Source organism: Triticum aestivum, chromosome 1D, assembly GCF_018294505.1.
Source record: "Triticum aestivum cultivar Chinese Spring chromosome 1D, IWGSC CS RefSeq v2.1, whole genome shotgun sequence".
NCBI lineage: Eukaryota > Viridiplantae > Streptophyta > Magnoliopsida > Poales > Poaceae > Triticum > Triticum aestivum.
This window is the reverse complement of record NC_057796.1, coordinates 407,128,756-407,141,217: the sequence shown is the minus strand read 5'-3', so window position 1 is coordinate 407,141,217 and position 12,462 is coordinate 407,128,756.

Here is a 12,462-nt window from a genome sequence, read left to right as displayed (position 1 = left end):
ATCAAGCTCACAAAGATGCCCTTATAATGTCTGTTTCTGCCATGCTCTGTTTTCTGCTAAGTCTGAAACCTGTTAACGAAACGTGCTATGTTTACATGGTTGCCATCATATCTTCTGGTCCTTTTTGGCTTATGGTCAGTAAGGGACTTTTGCCGTATGCATTTAGTAGATTACTGCCATGCCTTGTTTTACTATGTTAATTTTATGTAGCATGTTTATTTCGTTCTCTGAACATTGCTACCTGATGCTGTTTCAGGCATGTCCAGTAATTTCACAAAGTCTATGAACCTGATATCTTTTGTACTTTTTCCATGCTTGTTTGAACCTGTTATGTTGTGAACTAGCCGTAGCTCAGTGTTCATCTTTTGTCAAGCATCTCCTGTAGATTACTATCATATGCTTTGTTGCTACGTTGGAGTTCTGTAGCATTGTTACTTGTTGCATTCTAAGTGCTATCATGCTGTTAATCACAGATTCGTGTCATTCTTGTTTTGCTTGCCATTTGCAAACCGTGCATCCGTTTCCGGTGATCTTTATATCGATTTCGACCGAAATCATCTCATCTTTCCAGTGGAATGCTTGGTTTGCCAAGTTACTGCCTTGTTCATCATTTTTCTTCCGGAGCACGCATATGCATCGCATATCCCATCTCGCATATCATTCATGTTTTGCATCATGTTGCTTGTGCATTTCCCGTGATTGATTGTGGTTCCATTGCTTGTGTTCTTGTCTTGGGTAGAGCCGGGAGACGAGTTCGTGAACGGGGAACCTGTTGAGTACGCTTACGAGGATCAAGCTTTCGACAACTCTGAGAACCTTGCAGGCAAGATGACCATACCCTCGAAATCACTTCTATCTTTGCTTTGCTAGTTGTTCGCTCTATTTGCCATGCTGCGCCACCTACCACTTGCTATATCATGCCTCCCATATTGCCATGTCAGCCCCTAACCATCCTTTCCTAGCAAACCGTTGTTTGGCTAAGTTACTGCTTTTGCTCAGCCCTTCTTATAGCGTTGCTAGTTGCAGGTGAAGTTGAAGTTGGTTCCATGTTGGAACATGGATATTTTGGGATATCATAATATCCCTTATTATATTAATGCATCTATATATTATGGTAAAGGGTGGAAAGCTTGGCCTTATGCCTGGTGTTTTGTTCCACTCTTGCCGCCCTAGTTTCTGTCATACCGGTATTATGTTCCTTGAGTTTGCGTTCCTTACGCGGTTGGGTGATTTATGGGACCCCCTTGACAGTTCGCCTTGAATAAAACTCCTCCAGCAAGGCCCAACTTTGGTTTTACCATTTGCCGCCTAAGCCTTTTCCCCCGGGTTTTCGCGAGCCCGAGGGTCATCTTTATTTAAACCCCCGGACCAGTGCTCCTTCGAGTGCTGGCCCAAATCGAGCGATGTCCGGCGCCCCCTGGACAACCAGGGTCTATGCCAACCCGACGTCTGGCTCATCCGTTGTGCCCTGAGAATGAGATATGTGCGGCTCCTATCGGGATTTGTCGGCACATCGGGCGGCTTTGCTGGTCTTGTTTTACCATTGTCGAAATGTCTTGTAAACCGGGATTCCGAGACTGATCGGGTCTTTCCGGGAGAAGGTTTATCCTTCGTTGACCGTGAGAGCTTATGATGGGCTAAGTTGGGACACCCCTGCAGGGTATTATCTTTCGAAAGCCGTGCCCGCGGTTATGAGGCAGATGGGAATTTGTTAATGTCCGGTTGTAGAGAACTTGTCAGTTGACCCAATTAAAATACATCAACCGTGTGTGTAGCCGTGATGGTCTCTTCTCGGCGGAGTCCGGGAAGTGAACACGGTTTGAGTTATGAATGACGTAAGTAGGAGTTCAGGATCACTTCTTGGTCATTACTAGTTGACGACCGTTCCGCTACTTCTCTTCTCGCTCTCATTTGCGTATGTTAGCCACCATAAATGCTTAGTGCCTGCTGCAGTTCCATCTCATTGCACCATCCTTTCCTATAAGCTTAAATAGTCTTGATCTCGCGGGTGTGAGATTGCTGAGTCCTCGTGACTCACAGATTCTACCAAAACAGTTGCAGGTGCCGACGATGCCAGTGCAGATGACGCAATCGACCTCAAGTGGGAGTTCGACGAGGAACGTGGTCGTTACTATGTGTCTTTTCCTGATGATCAGTAGTGGACCCCAGTTGGGACGATCGGGGATCTAGCATTTGGGGTTATCTTATTTTCATTTGGATTTGACCGTAGTCGGTCTATATGTGTGTATTTTGGATGATGTATGATTTATATTTATGTATTGTGTGACGTGGAGATTGTAAGCCAACTCTCGTTATCCCATTCTTGTTCATTACATGGGATTGTGTGAAGATGACCCTTCTTGCGACAAAACCACTATGCGGTTATGCCTCTAAGTCGTGCCCCGACACGTGGGAGATATAGCCGCATCATGGGTGTTACAGCACCGCACATGGCTAAGAGAGATCAATGATCAACTTGTGTGTCTATGGGGTGCCCCTGGCCACGTATATAAAGGAGTGGAGGAGGGGGAGAGGGCCAGCCCCTACGGCGCGCCCTGGAGGAGTCCTACTCCCACCGGGAGTAGGATTCCCCCCCCCCTCCCTAGTTGGACTAGGAGAGAAGGAAGAAGGAGAGAGGGAGGAAAGAAAGGGGGGCGCCGCCCCCCTCCTAGTCCAATTCGGACCAGAGGGGGAGGGGCGCGCGGCCTGCCCTGGCCTCCTCTCTCTCTCTCCACTATGGCTCATTAAGGCACATACAATTACCGGGGGGTTTCGGTAACCTCCCGGTACTCCGGTAAAATCCCGATTTCACCGGAACCATTCCGATGTCCAAATATAGGCTTCCAATATATCGATCTTTACGTCTCGATCATTTCGAGACTCCTCGTCATGTCCGTGATCATATCCGGGACTCCGAACTACCTTCCGTACATCAAAACACAAAAACTCATAATACCGATCGTCACGGAACTTTAAGCGTGTGGACCCTACGGGTTCGAGAACTATGTAGACATGACCGAGACACGTCTCCGGTCAATAACCAATAGCGGAACCTGGATGCTCATATTGGTTCCTACATATTCTACGAAGATCTTTATCGGTCAAACCGCATAACAGCATACGTTGTTCCCTTTGTCATCGGTATGTTACTTGCCCGAGATTCGATCGTCGGTATCTCAATACCTAGCTCAATCTCGTTACCGGCAAGTCTCTTTACTCGTTCCGTAGTGCATCATCCCGTAACTAACTCATTAGTCACATTGCTTGCAAGGCTTATAGTGATGTGCATTACCAAGAGGGCCCAAAGATACCTCTCCGACAATCTGAGTGACAAATCCTATTCTCGATCTATGCCAACTCAACGAACACCATCAGAGACACCTGTAGAGCACCTTTATAATCACCCAGTTACGTTGTGACGTTTGGTAGCACACAAAGTGTTCCTCCGGTATTCGGGAGTTGCATAATCTCATAGTCATAGGAACATGTATAAGTCATGGAGAAAGCAATAGCAGTAAACTAAACGATCAAGTGCTAAGCTAACGAAATGGGTCAAGTCAATCACATCATTCTCCTAATGATGTGATCCCATTAATCAAATGCCAACTCATGTCTATGGCTAGGAAACTCAACCATCTTTGATCAATGAGCTAGTCAAGTAGAGGCATACTAGTGACACTATGTTTGTCTATGTATTCAGACATGTATTATGTTTCCGGTTAATACAATTTTAGCATGAATAATAAACATTTATCATGATATGAGGAAATAAATAATAACTTTATTATTGCCTCTAGGGCATATTTCATTCAAATAATACATCCATCATATTCCGCAACAATCTCTAACACTTCGTCTAGCCCGGCGTCTAAGGATCGTCCTTTCCGGTTGACTGCTCCAAGATGGGCTGTGACAAGCTCAATCTTTTGCAACTGTTGTTCAAATTGAATTGTACTATCATGACTGCATCGCTCGCATCACCAATGTTGGACTGCACGGCTATACGAACTAGAGTTCGGCTGGCTTCAACATCGATTATGGAGTGGCCACCTCCAAAATCTAGAATGGGGGATCTTGTGGCAAAGAAAGGAGCAGAGTACTAAGTTGGCGGCCAAATCACAATAGTAATCAGCACACACCAAAAGCGTGAGATATGAAACGTACTCCCTCCGCAAACTAATATAAGAGCGTTTAAATCACTATTTTTGTGATCTAAGAGCAACTCCAATGGGGCGACCCATTTTGTCCGTTTGGGTCATCCGGACACAAAACTCAGCCCAACAGGGCGACCCAAACGGACACAGCGTCCGCCTGCTGTCCGTTTGGTGTCCGCTCGGACCCATATTGGGCTCAAATTTGGGAAAACTTGGGTCAAAAGCGGACACAAAGCGGACGCTCTTTGTGCCCTCTTCGCCCCCCTCTGTCCGGTTGCATGTGGCTCTTGGCCCACTTGCCATCCACCCATCTGTCTCATCCCATCTCTTTCCTCCTTTTCCTCTTTCTTCTCCCACCCACCCGCCCACCGGCTCGAGAGCTGGAGCAGCACCTGGCCGCGCACGCTCCCCCGCGTACAGTGATGTCTACTACGCAACCTTCTTCTTGTAGATGTTGTTGGGCCTCCAAGTGCAGAGGTTTGTAGGACAGTAGCAAATTTCCCTCAAGTGGATGACCTAAGGTTTATCAATCCGTGGCAGGTGTAGGATGAAGATGGTCTCTCTCAAACAACCCTGCAACCAAATAACAAAGAGTCTCTTGTGTCCCCAACACACCCAATACAATGGTAAATTGTATAGGTGCACTAGTTCGGCGAAGAGATGGTGATACAAGTGCAATATGGATGGTAGATATATGTTTTTGTAATCTGAAAATATAAAAACAGCAAGGTAACTAGTGGTAAAAGTGAGCGTAAATGGTATTGCAATGCTTTGAAATAAGGCCTAGGATTCATACTTTCACTAGTGCAAGTTCTCTCAACAATAATAACATAATTGGACCATATAACTATCCCTCAACATGCAACAAAGAGTCACTCCAAAGTCACTAATAGCGGAGAACAAACGAAGAGATTATGGTAGGGTACGAAACCACCTCAAAGTTATCCTTTCTGATCGATCTATTCAAGAGTCTGTAGTAAAATAACACGAAGCTATTCTTTCCGTTCAATCTATCATAGAGTTCATACTAGAATAACACCTTAAGACACAAATCAACCAAAACCCTAATGTCACCTAGATACTCCAATGTCACCTCGAGTATCCGTGGGTATGATTATACGATATGCATCACACAATCTCAGATTCATCTATTCAACCAACACATAGAACTTCAAAGAGTGCCCCAAAGTTTCTACCGGAGAGTCAAGACGAAAACGTGTGCCAACCCCTATGCATAAGTTCACAATGTTACGGAACCCGCAAGTTGATCACTAAAACATACATCAAGTAGATCACATGAATATCCCATTGTCACCACAGATAAGCACATGCAAGACATACATCAAGTGTTCTCAAATCCTTAAAGACTTAATCCGATAAGATAACTTCAAAGGGAAAACTCAATCCATTACAAGAGAGTAGAGGGGGAGAAACATCATAAGATCCAACTATAATAGGAAAGCTCGCGATACATCAAGATCGTGCCAAATCAAGAACACGAGAGAGAGAGAGAGAGAGAGAGAGATCAAACACATAGCTACTAGTACATACCCTCAGCCCTGAGGGTGAACTACTCCCTCCTCGTCATGGAGAGCGCCGGGATGATGAAGATGGCCACCGGTGATGGAACCCCCCTCCGGCAGGGTGCCGATTGGTTTTTCGTGGCTACAGAGGCTTGCGGCGGCGGAACTCCCGATCTATTCTGTTCCCCGATGTTTTTAGCGTATATGGATATATATAGGCAAAAGAAATCGGTCAGGCGATCCACGAGGGTGGGGGCGCGCCCAGGGGGCAGGCGCGCCTCCCTGCCTCGTGGCCACCTTGAAGCTTCCCTGACGTCTACTCCAAGTCTCCTGGATTGCTTCCGTTCCAAAAATAACTCTCTTGAAGGTTTATTCCGTTTGGACTCCGTTTGATATTTGTTTTCTGCGAAACACTGAAATAGGCAAAAAAAACAACAATTAGGGCTGGGCCTCCGGTTAATAGGTTGGTCCCAAAAATAATATAAAAGTGCATAATAAAACCCATAAACATCCAAAACAGATAATATAATAGCATGAATACTTCATAAATTATAGATACGTTGGAGATGTATCAACATCCCCAAGCTTAATTCCTGCTCGTCCTCGAGTAGGTAAATGATAAAAGAAATAATTTATGAAGTGTGAATGCTAGCAGGTGGACAAGTTTGATCAATGATAATTTCAATCACCTTTTCTAGCATCACATTATATCATAACAGTAGCTCATCTCATAAAGCTTCTCATGATCAAGTAACAAGCTATTCACATGTTAAAGTATAGATCATAAACTTTCTTGAAAACTAACAAACAGTGTTATTAGTCATCAAACAATTACAATTTATCTTATTTTCAGGAAGAGTCTATGTCAGAGCTTTTGATTTAGCAAACTCCACATACTCAACTATCATTTAGTCTTTCACAATTGCTAACACTCACGCGACATTTATGAGTTCAAAGTTTTAATCAGACACAGAGAAAGATAGGGGCTTATAGATTCGCCTCCCAACCTTTTACCTCAAGGGTAATGTCAACAATAATAGCTCATGATGCCTTGCATCCAATTGGATATATATATATATATATCAGAATCTTTCCAACACAATGTGCTTGCCAAAGGATAAAATGTAAAAAGGAAAGGTGAAGATCACCATGACTCTTGCATAAGGTAAAAGACAAGAATAAAAGATAGGCCCTCCGCAGAGGGAAGCAGAGGTTGCCATGCGCTTTTATAGTTGGATGCACAAAATCTTAATGCGAGGGAACGTCACTTTATATTGCCACTTGTGATAGGGACCTTTATTATGCAGTCCGTCACTTTTATTTCTTCCATATCACAAGATCGTATAAAGCTTATTTTATCCACACTAAAAGATCATACATATTTAGAGAGCAATTTTTATTGCATGCACCGATGACAACTTACTTGAAGGATCTTACTCAATCCATAGGTAGGTATGGTGGACTCTCATGGCAATACTGGTTTAAGGGATGTTTGGAAGCACAAGTAGTATCTCTACTTGGTGCAAAGAATTTGTCTAGCATGAGGGGGAAAGGCAAGCTCAACGTGTTGCGCGATCCATGACAATATACTTTATTTCGGATATAAGAAAACATAACCCATTACGTTGTCTTCCTTGTCCAACATCAACCTTTTAGCATGTCATATTTTAATGAGTGCTCACAATTACAAAAGATGTCCAAGATAGTATATTTATATGTAAAATCTCTCTTCCTTCAATATTCTGTCATGAATTGTTCAAGCGACCAATACAATGTTTGCTAACCTTCAATAAATTTAGCACCTCTACTTCTTATATGTAAAGTCATTACTCCCCATGGGATAAACATATGAAACATATATAATTTCAGATTTATGATATTCAATTCATTCAACCATTTACTCATAGGATATAAGTGAAGCATACGAGTAAATGACAAACTACTCCAAAAAGATATAAGTGAAGATTAATGAGTAGTTAAATAATTATGTAGCTATGTGAAGACTCTCTCCCATTTTAAGAATTTCAGATCTTGATACTTTATTCAAACAGCAAGCAAAACAAAATAAAATGACATCTAAGAATAGCAAACATCATGTGAAGAAGCAAAAACTTAGGATCAACCGATACTAACCGATAGTTGTTGAAGAAAATAGGTGGGATGCCTACCGGGGCATCCCCAAGCTTAGATGCTTGAGACTTCTTGAAATATTATCTTGGGGTGCCTTGGGCATCCCCAAGCTTGAGCTTTTGTGTCTCCTTAATTCCTCTCATATCACGGTTTCCTAAATCTCGAAAGCTTCATCCACACCAAACTCGACAAGAACTTGTGAGATAAGTTAGTATAAACCAATGCAAAAACCATATCATTTTCTACTGTAACAAATCACTAAAATTATTATTAAACATTGCATACTAAATGCCTCTGCATATTTAATACTCCTATCCTCAAATAGAGTCATTAAACAAGCAAACATATGCAAACAATGCAAACATAACAGCAATCTGCCAAAACAGTACAGTCTGTAAAGAATGCAAGATTCATCATACTTCCCTAACTCCAAACATTATGGAATTACACCACACTGTAGAAAATTTATCAGAGCTTATTATGCAAAAGGTTTCAACATTTTATCACATTCTGACTTTTCTAGGGAATTTTTGCAACATCGGTAAACTTTCTGTTTTCAAACAGCAACATGTAGACATTAAAGTAAGCATAGTAAAGGCTATCAATGCCACTTTTATTGAAATAAAAGATGCAAAACATTGTTCTAAATAACAGCAAGAAAATACTAACAAAATAAATTGACGCTCCAAGCAAAACACATATCATGTGGTGAATAAAAATATAGCTCCAAGTAAAGTTACCGATGAACGAAGAAGAAAGAGGGGATGCCATCCGGGGCATCCCCAAGCTTAGGCTCTTGGTTGTCCTTAAATATTACCTTGGGGTGCCTTGTGAATCCCCAAGCTTAGGCTCTTGCCACTCCTTATTCCATAGTCCATCTAATCTTTACCCAAAACTTGAAAACTTCACAACACAAAACTTAACAGAAAATCTCATGAGCTCCGTTAGCGAAAGAAAACAAAACACCACTTCAAGGTACTGTAATGAACTAATTCTTTATTTATATTGGTGTTAAACCTACTGTATTCCAACTTCTCTATGGTTTATAAACTCTTTTATTAGCCATAGATTCATTAAAATAAGCAAACAACACACGAAAAACAGAATCTGTCAAAAACAGAACAGTCTGTAGTAATCTGTAACTAACGCAAACTTCTGGAACTCCAAAACTTCTACCAAATTGGGACGACCTAGATAATTTTTTTATTGATCTACTGCAATTGGAATCAGTATTTTATCACGTTTTGGTGATTTTTAACAATTGTTTTCGTGAACAGAAAGTTCCTGGAATTTTCAGCAAGATCAAATAACTATCATCCAAGAAGATCCTATAGGTTTAACTTGGCACAAACACTAATTAAAACATAAAAACACATCTAAACAGAAGCTAGATGAATTATTTATTCCTAAACAGAACCAAAAAGCAAGAAACTAAAATAAAATTGGGTTGCCTCCCAACAAGAGCTAACGTTTAACGCCCCTAGCTAGGCATGCTGATTTCAACGATGCTCACATAAAAGATAAGAATTGAAACATAAAGAGAGCATCATGAAGACTATGACTAGCACATTTAAGTCTAACCCACTTTATATGCATAGGGATTTTGTGAGCAAACAATTTATGGGAACAATAATCAACTAGCATAGGAAGGCAAAACAAGCATAACTTTAAAACTTTAAGCACATAGAGAGGAAACTTGATATTATTGCAATTACTACAATCATATGTTCCTCCCTCATAATAATTTTCAGTAGCATCATGAATGAATTCAACAATATAATCATCACATAAAGCACTCTTTTCATGATCTACAAGCATAGAAAATTTACTACTCTCTACATAAGCAAAATTCTTCTCAATCGGAATAGTGGGAGTATCATAAGAGACTCGAATACTATAAATTGTTTCCACATTAAAAGAGTAATGTTCAGAAAAAGGGTAATCATAATCATGACAAGTTTTTTAAATAGAATCATCACTAATTTTTATAGCATAAGTGTCATCACAATAATCATCATAAGTAGCAACTTTGTTCTCACCAAAATCAATTGAAACCTCTTCCGAAATAGTGGATTCATCACTAGATAAAGTCATGACCTCATCAAATCCACTTTCATAATTATCACAATAAGATTAAACATCCTCCAAAATAGTGGGATCATTACTTCCTAAAGTTGACACTCTTCCAAACCCACTTTCATCAATATAATCATCATAAGTAGGAGGCATGCTATCATAACAAATTTGCATATCAAAACTTGGGAGGCTAATAACATCATTCATTAAACATAGCATCCCCCAGCTTGGGACAAACATTAATTGCAGCAAATATATTCTCAAACATGTCATTCTCATCAAACATAGCTTCCCCAAGCTTGGGCCTTTTCATATCATAAGCATAATCACTCTCATCATTAATAGTATGGATAACACCAATAGTATAGCAATTATCATCATCACAATGAGTAATAGGAGCAACATCGTTTGAGAGGGATACCTTTCTACCTTTGCTCCTCCGTCTTTTCTTTTTCTTCTTCACGTCATGTGTGGGTTTAACCCTCTTTTTTGAGCTCCTTATTGATGATATTGGTTGAATAAAAGGCTCCTCCTCGTTACCTGATTCATCATAAGAAATAATAGGAGGATATTGGGAAGTCTCTTCCCTTTCATTAGTATTCTCTTCATCTTCTATTTGTTTTCTTTTTCTTTATATACTTGGCAATATAAGGATTTTCAATGCAATTCACCGCACAATACATATAAATTTCCTCTAGATCAAAATCAAGAACTCTATCAAGGGCAAATTCTGGAATAACCTTAGTTATACGTTTCATTTCTTCATAACCCAAGAGCAAACTAAGTTCATTATGATGTGAAAGGGAAATCAAGTCATCACAATTCTTGGACACGATTCGATCATGAAACAATTTGCATTGGAGACTTAAATGACCATGTTCATTGCAAAGTTCACAAGTACGGCTAAGAAAGTTTAAATTTTCAGCACAAACATCTAGCCTTTCTTGCAACCATTTAGTTTCCAAATACTTATGCCTCTTGCAAAATCTATCTTCCCTGTTTGGTATGTACTTGCAAACTCTATGCACTCCACAAAAATCGACATGCTTATAAGAGATATTTTCATCATGACTAGTGCAATCATCATTAGTACTATGGATATTCAAAGAGTTCATACTAACAACATTGCAATCATGCTCATCATTCAAATATTTAGTGCCAAACATTCTAATGCATTCTTCTTCTAGCACTTGAGCACAATTTTCCATTCCATCATTTTCACGAAAGACGTTAAAAAGATGAAGCATATGAGGCACCCTCAATTCCATTTTTTTGTAGTTTTTTTTATAAACTAAACTAGTGATAAAACAAGAAACTAAAAGATTTGATTGCAAGATCTAAAGATATACCTTCAAGCACTAACCTCCCCGGCAACGGCGCCAGAAAAGAGCTTGATGTCTACTACGCAACCTTCTTCTTGTAGACGTTGTTGGGCCTCCAAGTGCAGAGGTTTGTAGGACAATAGCAAATTTCCCTCAAGTGGATGACCTAAGGTTTATCAATCCGTGGGAGGTGTAGGATGAAGATGGTCTCTCTCAAACAACCCTGCAACCAAATAACAAAGATTCTCTTGTGTCCCCAACACACCTAATACAATGGTAAATTGTATAGGTGCACTAGTTCGGCAAAGAGATGGTGATACAAGTGCAATACAGATGGTAGATATAGGTTTTTGTAATCTGAAAATATAAAAACAGCAATGTAACTAGTGGTAAAAGTGAGCGTAAACGGTATTGCAATGCGTTGAAATAAGGCCTAGGGTTCATACTTTCACTAGTGCAAGTTCTCTCAACAATAATAACATAATTGGAACATATAAGTATCCCTCAACATGCAACAAAGAGTCACTCCAAAGTCACTAATAGCGGAGAACAAACCAAAAGATTATGGTAGGGTACGAAACCACCTCAAAGTTTTCCTTTCTGATCGATCTATTCAAGAGTCCGTAGTAAAATAACACGAAGCTGTTCTTTCCGTTCAATCTATCATAGAGTTCGTACTAGAATAACACCTTAAGACACAAATCAACCAAAACCCTAACGTCACCTAGATACTCCAATGTCACCTCGAGTATCCGTGGGTATGATTATACGATATGCATCACACAATCTCAGATTCATCTATTCAACCAACACATAGAACTTCAAAGAGTGCCCCAAAGGTTTTACCGGAGAGTCAAGATGAAAACATGTGCCAACCCCTATGCATAAGTTCACAATGTTACGGAACCCGCAAGTTGATCAACAAAACATACATCAAGTAGATCACGTGAATATCCCATTGTCACCACAGATAAGCACATGCAAGACATACATCAAGTGTTCTCAAGATCGCGATACATCAAGATCGTGCCAAATCAAGAACACGAGAGAGAGAGATCAAACACATAGCTACTAGTACATACCCTCAGCCCCGAGGGTGAACTACTCCCTCCTCGTCATGGAGAGCGCCGGGATGATGAAGATGGCCACCGGTGATGGAACCCCCCTCCGGCAGGGTGCCGATTGGTTTTTCGTGGCTACAGAGGCTTGCGGCGGCGGAACTCCCGATCTATTCTGTTCCCCGATGTTTTTAGGGTA